Consider the following 8,460-nt stretch of genomic DNA (forward strand, 5'->3'; position numbering starts at 1 on the left):
AACTATAATTAGAAATTAGTAAAATTTTGAAAATCCATTAAATTGTTTTACAGAATTCTTAGATAAACATACTTATTATAAAAAAATCACTACCTGATAAAATATATTCAACCTAAATATTAAAAAAAAATTAACATAAAAAGAATAAAACAAATTATTATCGAACAATAAAAATTATTATTAAAGTATTGTCATACAATGTTCATTATTTAAAAAATATATATATTAGAGATATTAAATTTATCTAGAAATATTATAAAAAAAATTCTATAATCAATTTATATTAAAAAACGAAAAACAAAAGCACATTTATATTGTCTTGAATTATTATTATAATCTATTTTTATTAATAATATAATATAAATATTGAATGAATTGAAAATATATAATTATAAATACATATATGTGATTTTGTTAAAATAAATTGAATTATAAATAACAATACGAAAAAAATACAATCAAAAAAATTATATAAATAAGAAACAATACATGTAAACTACATATATATATACACATTTATTATTTAATTTAAATTTATAAAAAAAATTTTCCCCAAAAATATAATTACTTAAAAACACTATATATTTATATTAAGAAAATAAAAATAAATGTGGATATATATATAATAAATTAAAATATTAAAATTCAATCAAAATTAGACAAATAAGTAAACAGAAAAATACACAACTCGAATATTATAAAATACATAAGTTATAAAAAAAAATACCAGAAATATTTACCTGAAAGAAAAAAATACGTTATTAATATTTAAAAATACAAAAAAAAACAATTATTATATTAATATATATACGTAAACATATCAAACAATTATACAAATATTAAGTCATAACTTCTAATATAGTCATTTAACTTCAAATATTATAATACTACATTTCAACAATTTTTTTTTATCCTTTTATCTGTTTTCTTGCATGATATACATATAATTTTCTAACTTGAAATCATTATGGCCAACAAAAACCCAAGTCAAACCAGAACTTCTAGCAGATTGGCAAACAAAAATACACCTATTGCGAGCGGCACTAATATTGATGTTGCAAGCACATCTAATGCTGCAATACTAACTAACGCCAATCTCATAAATCCCAATACTTTAACCAATATTACAACTTCTAATACACCTATCAGCAATCGTAACAATATGAATATTTCTAATACTTCAGCACAAGGTGCAGATAGAACTGTGGTTGAAGCAGGTATTCCACCACTTATGTCAATCATTACATCTTTACCTACTGGTGTACATACATCATCACCTGAAACTAGTACATCAATTACAAGACCACCATACAGTAGTTTAACAGGCCAGGAAACAACAAGAAATACTGACATAAACACGGCTATGCCAAGTTCTAATAATAATATAAATTTAGAAGTACCAATAAATAGCAACGATGGTCCAAGTCTCAGAGAATTTATTAGCGCATCTGTAAGAATTGCTCAATCTGAAGCAATGAAAAATATGGAAGATCGTCTTGCATTAATGATACCTCAAGTAGTGAGAAACTCAATTGACTCACTAAGAAATATGTCATTAAATATTACTCCTGATCCAATAAGACCGGAGATATTTTCTCAAAATGCGCAACAGCAGAACACACATTTTCAACAACAACCTAATCAACATTACAATCCACAAACAATTAGGGAACCATATTCTCAGAATTTTCCTCTTGGTTATAAATCAATAACACCACTACAACTTCAAAAGTGGGGATTGAAATTTGATGGTTCTTCTAAGTCCATCAGTGTGGAAGAATTCGTATTTAGGGTCGAGTCTTTAAGGTTAGACTATAACTGTCCTTTAGACATTTTCGTGAAAGGATTTCACCATTTACTCACTGGTAGAGCATCAGAGTGGCTTTGGTTATTTAGACAACAAAACCCAGTATGCGAATGGGATCATTTAAAATACCACTTCATAAAAAAATTTCGAAATTTCGAAAGTGATTTCGAAATACAACGAAAAATTATAGAGCGTCGACAGCTTCCATCGGAAACTGCTGACATCTACATATCGGAAATTGTTCGTCTCAAAAATCAAATGAGAATACCTATACCCGAATTTGAGATTGTGAGAATCATAAAAGACAATCTCAAAGACGGATTAGTTCAACTAATTTATGCCAAAAACATAGATTCAATCGATGACCTCCTTGAGGAATGCAAAAGAGCTGAAGTTACAATGTCTAAACGTCTATCTTTTCGACAACAACAGCAACATAATTATAGACGAATTCATGAACTAGAACATGACTTAAATGAGACATTCGAAAATGCACTAGATGTAGAAGCTCTACATAACAACAAAACAACAACAACTAAGATCCTATCTTGTTGGAACTGCAAACAATCAGGCCATACTTTTATGGATTGCGAATTGGACCAACGTAACATATTCTGTTACAGATGTGGGTTCGATGGGGTCACATCACCAAAATGCCCTAGATGTTTGGGAAACCAAATGAAGAACATGGGAAAAACTGGGACCTCATGTTCTCAACAGAATGTAAACCAGTAAACAAAATTGAAAATATATTAGAAGCAAACCCTATTCTACTAAAAACCACAAATCATCAATTAAGACAGCATACACCAAAATTAAAAATCCTTGTTCCATATGAACAACGATTGGAACAATACAATAAAATTAGGTCTGAAATATTTAAAGATTTTGTACCTACGATAAGCAAAAAAGTACTTAAAGCTAGGAAATCTTACACCAAACGAAAAAAAGAAAGACAGGAGATAGCATCTGCCTGCATAGAAGTAGCTAACGACATCAGACCATACATGGATGTCAAGTTAAATGGAATTGATTTCACAGGTCTCATGGATAGTGGTGCATCGGTCAGTTGTTTAGGCAAAAACTGCCTAGAAAATGCCAAAATGATGAATACACCTATCCTTAATTTTAAATCATCGATTAAAACAGCAGACGGTAAACATCAAGAAATAATAGGCAAAATAAATGTTGAATTGAAATGCGGAAATAAGACGAAAGAATTGACATTGTATCTAGTACCAAACTTAAAACAAAGTTTGATACTAGGATATGATTTCTGGAAAAAATTAAACATTAAAATATCTGTCGAACCGGATGTAAATGAATTGGACAATGACGTCATGAACATAGAAACTAAAAAGACACATGAACTATCATATGAGGAAAATGTACAATTAGAAAATGCGAAACTATCCTTTAGATGTTATACAAAACATGGGTTGGGAAAAACTCATCTCGAAAAACATACCATTGACGTCGGAAATGCTATTCCGAAAAAAATGAGATATTTTCCAGTCAGTCCAGCGGTTCAAAAACTAATGTATGATGAATTGGATCGCATGATAGAATTAGATGTTATAGAAGTCGCAACAAATGCAGAGTGGAATAATAGAGTGACGCTAGTTATCAAGCCGAATAAAAACCGATTATGTCTTGACGCAAGGGAATTGAATAAAGTAACTCGAAAAGACGCATATCCATTGCCAAACATTGATGGTTTATTGGCTAGACTAGGAGATACACATTTCATAACCGCCATCGATCTAAAGGACGCATTTTGGCAAATTCCTCTGGAGGAATCAAGTCGCCCCTTAACAGCGTTCACAGTCCAAGGTAGACCTCACTACCAATTTAAGGTAATGCCTTTTGGACTGTGTAATGCAGCTCAAAGGATGTGTCGACTTATGGACAAAGTGATTCCTTCAGAGTTGAAAGACCGAGTGTTTGTGTACCTAGATGATCTCCTGATAGTGTCGCAGAATTTTAAGGATCATGTGCAAATGCTTAAGGTAGTAGGAGAAAGGTTAACTAACGCGGGATTGACAATTAATATGGAAAAATCCAAATTTTGCTACAAAGAATTAAAATACCTAGGGTACATTGTCGGAGCAGGTAAACTCAAACCTGACCCTGGAAAAATTGAAGCAATTGTCAATATAAAACCTCCTAAATCTCAAAAAGATGTGAGAAAATTCTTAGGAACGGTAGGATGGTATCGTAGATTCATCCATGAATTTTCCACTCTGACAGCTCCTTTGACAGATACTTTAAGAAAATGTCCAAAATTCATCATGACTCCAGAAGCTCTAGAGTCATTCGAAAAATTGAAAATATGTCTAACTTCCAGTCCGATATTGTGGAGTCCTGATTTTACTAGACCATTCTTCGTACAATGTGACGCTTCAAACGTCGGAGTTGGTGCTGTTCTTTTTCAGAAAGATGATGAAAATGGAGAACATCCAATTGAATATTTTTCCAAGAAACTGAACAGTGCCCAACGAAACTATTCAACGACGGAAAAAGAATGTCTGGCAGTCATACTCGCAATAGAAAGATTTAGACAGTATATTGAGCTCATGGATTTTACTGTAATAACAGACCATTCCAGTTTACAATGGCTTATGCGCCAAAAAGATTTAAACGGAAGACTAGCAAGATGGAGTTTACAACTCCAAAGCTACAGCTTTACAATCGAGCATCGTAAAGGCACGAAAAACGTTGTACCTGATATGCTATCACGTATGGACATGGATGAAATCACCGTAGAAAATACTCCATTTATTGATTTCAATTCAAATGAGTTCAAAAATCCAAAATATTTAAGTCTTATTGATACCATTGAGCAAAACAGAAACCGTCTACCTGACCTAAAAGTGTGCGATGGAATCGTGTACAAGAGGGTAAAATTTAATAGAATAGATGTTGAAAGTGAAGACGACTGTTGGAAGATATGGCTTCCAGATAATTTAACAACAGAAATAATAGCAAAATCTCATAACAACAACACTTGTCATGCTGGTATATCAAAGACATTGTATGATATCAGGCAATATTTCTATTGGCCAACAATGGCTTATGAAATCAAACAATATATTAACAATTGTGAAATTTGTAAAGAAAATAAACACCCTAAACAGATATTAAGACCACCGATGGGTAATGAAGTTGTAACCCAAAGGCCTTTTCAGAAGATTTATATCGACTTCTTAGGTCCATATCCAAGAACGAAATCTGGAAAAGCCTACATTTTTATCGTTTTAGACCATAAAACCAAATTTGTGGTACTAAAGGCAATGACAAAGGCTACGGTTACACAAGTCATAAAATTTTTAGTAGAAGAGATTTTTTATAAATTCGGTGTACCAGAATTTATTCATTCCGATAACGGAAGACAATTTACATCCGATATGTTTAAAGATACACTAAACTTATTTGGAATCAAACATATACGAACTGCAATACACGCACCACAAGCAAATGCAAGTGAGCGAGTGAACCAAACCATTCTTAGCAGTATAAGAAGTTATATAAACTCAGACCAATCTAAATGGGATGAAAAGTTACCCAAAATCGAGTGTGCCTTGCGATCGACGTTACACGCCTCAACAGGTACATCTCCATATTTTGCCTTAACAGGCTACAATATGATAACACACGCAGACGCGTATGGAATTCTCAGAAAACTAAACGCATTAGAAGATGGTAGTCTGGATATTTTACCTGCATCAGACAGAATGCAAATTTTGCATAAGAATATTAATAAAAATCTGCATGAGGCTTATGAACGTAATAAACGCTCATATGATAGAAGAAGCAGAATTGTAACCTACAAACCAGGACAAGAAGTCTATAGGAAAAATTTTGTACAAAGCAATTTTGCCAAAGGAATAAATGCAAAATTCTGTAAACCGTGGCTTAAATGCAGAATAAGAAAAGCCATTGGAAATTGCTATTACGAAGTGGAAAACCTAAAGGGCCAACTCATTGGTACCATTCATGCACAACACCTCAAACAATAGATTAGTAACTACATTGCCATCTATGGTTAGTAAATAATAGTTACTCTCACCAAATTCACAAAATGCCAGTTGATGCAATGTTGTTAAAACAAAAATCCATGACATCCATAGGTCGTCATTGTGTTCGGCAAACAAGATATAACACCATCTGAAAAAGAAAGAATGGTATCTCATTAAATTATATTCAAAAACCAAAATAAAATAATTTCATTTTTGATACAAAAGTGGACAATCTTATTCCATTGAAAGTAAACCCATTTTACTACAACCCATATACCTGAAAAGGGTAAAAAAATATATGTTAAAATACGTAAACAATAACAATCGTATTGGAAACCAACTTACACGAAATATTTCATTGCATCTTTAGCTGAATGCATGCATTTATGATATGCACATATTGCAGCAAATGCAAAACTCTGTCTGAGTAATTTCCACATCAGATTTTTATTGTCCTGTCACACACAGACATCCTTTTTTTTTTGCTACGACGGACTTTCAGTTTTTATTTATGTTGTTATAAACCTTTCAAGACAGGTAGTTCTGGGTATTTCCAATCCCATACAAACATTGGCATGTATTTCAAGAAGGTGAATCATTTCAATAATAATTGTAGCCTGAAATATATAAAATAATATTTATGAATATGTTTTATACAATAATTATTTGTAATTACCTGATGGTTGTATTCATACTGACTCCCAAATCATTTTCCCTACACAGGTTCCGAAAAATGATCTGGCTTTGTGACAGCCACCTTTGGGCTGGGTATGAATACCCACACATAATTATGCATTGGCCACATTTGAAAACTATCGCTCAGTCGATTATATTTTTTGGGTCACAAAAAAACCACAAACAAATTACAATGAATTTTATTTATTTGGTTGAACTTATCGCTTCCATCAAGAAGTTGTAAAAAGGTAAAAGCAAAACAAAATAATAAAAACATCTGTTCGTGTCTACCAGTGTTGTAAAGGGATTCAATTTCATGTTGCGAAGTTACACCATGGTGTAACTACCAATGACTTTCAAACTGTGCCTGATCATAAATTGTACGATCAATCCTCAAACCAAATATGTACAATTTATCGAATGAATCAAATTTTGATTTTTTTTATTAAATAATAAAAATAATAATGAATACAATTTATAATGTAGTAAACTACTTGAATACTATTTTGGTATACACAATATACATGTTTACTGCTGAAAACATTCTTACAAGTGATGTAAATTAGCGCCATCTGGAGATTGAACCCAGAACAAAGGATGAAAAATATCGAGATCCACCATGGTTGATATTTGAGTGACAGTATATCACTATATTTCCACCATGTGCATTCTGACCTTCATTGAAAGTGACATTGAAGTTACGATTTAGAAAGTCATAGACTGTCAGAGTGAAGGTGATATACTAAAAACCACCACGAAGTACATAATAGCCGTTAAATAAATACAAAAATTCTGTAAAATAAATGGTGAACCAGTGAAATTATATACTGATTTTAATTAAAATCAATTAAAAATACCATCTAAGAGTAGTCATAGCTGACGTTGACAAAATATTTTTGATATTAAAAAAAATTTTACACTCGGGTAAGAATTGTAATAAGTTCGTTAAATATATATATATATATATATTCCTTAAAACGTATTATTTCATCCTTCTTAAAGGATATTGTGGTGAAACCAGGATATCTTTTTATCAGGAACAAGCAGTCCTCAGGTTGGTATATATATATTGCAAACCAACTTCACCTGTGGATGGTGAAACCACTTTATCCCGGGATTCTCAATAAATGAGAAAGCTTCTATTATCTAATTCAAAAACCAAGGAAAACCAGATTAAAAGGCTACATTTTTTTTGATAAAAAAAAAAATTGATACGAGTGAGTACGACAGTCAAAAAAATATAAAATTATGAAAAAGCAATCTGCATAAAAACATATATGTATTAAATGAGAAAAAAAATAATATTTGTATTCAAATTGATATGTTTAAAAACATATAACCAAATTCTACACACCTCACGTGTTCAAAAAAAAAAAAAATAACTGTACAAACAAGAAAAATTGTTCGTAAAACTATTTAAAATAAATTGTCGAAAATCTAAAGCGGAGTTTTAGGCGCATGTGATTTTCAATAAAAATTATCCCTGTATAAAAGGTTTTCTTCACAAAATATGTAACATGACACAAAATTTTACTTTCATTTTAAATCAATCTAAATAAAAATCACATAATGTCCTAAAAAAAAACTCAATAATTTGCCAAAACAATATTTTTTTATGAATAATAATTATTAAGAGTAAAATTAGTAAAAATATAAAAACTGAAAGAAATTATATATATAAATTTATACAAATCAAAAAAATTTAGGATTAATTTGAATTATTAAATATAATATAAAAAAAGCATGTAAAAATAAAATATATATAAAATTAAAAAAAATTATAAATATTAAAATTATTAAATAAATTAAATATTAAATAAATTAAGGTAAAATTACTATGATCAAAACATTATTATAAATAATGTGTAGTATATTTGCTAAAGATTAATAATATATGAACATTTTAAATAACTTAAAAATGGAAATTTAAATTTTTATTTAAAATGGGTTGAGTAATTT

At 30.3% G+C, this 8,460-nt stretch overlaps 1 long non-coding RNA gene across 2 annotated transcripts; it reads right to left on the reverse strand.

The window, feature by feature from the left end:
* Positions 1–528: 528 nt before the first annotated feature.
* On the reverse strand, positions 529–6,811 carry LOC133327463 (uncharacterized). Of its 2 annotated transcripts, none has more exons than XR_009754257.1 (4): positions 6,503–6,811; positions 6,174–6,443; positions 5,886–6,103; positions 529–740 (listed from the first exon to the last, which is right to left on the reverse strand). It is a non-coding gene; the product is annotated as an uncharacterized LOC133327463 (long non-coding RNA). The 2 variants fall into 2 exon arrangements; XR_009754256.1 differs by having other exon boundaries at positions 6,168–6,443.
* Between the last annotated feature and the right edge of the window lie 1,649 nt (positions 6,812–8,460).

This window comes from Musca vetustissima, unplaced genomic scaffold (assembly GCF_032173495.1).
Source record: "Musca vetustissima isolate MV318-11 ecotype Yass unplaced genomic scaffold, APGP_CSIRO_Mvet_v1 utg18923, whole genome shotgun sequence".
NCBI lineage: Eukaryota > Metazoa > Arthropoda > Insecta > Diptera > Muscidae > Musca > Musca vetustissima.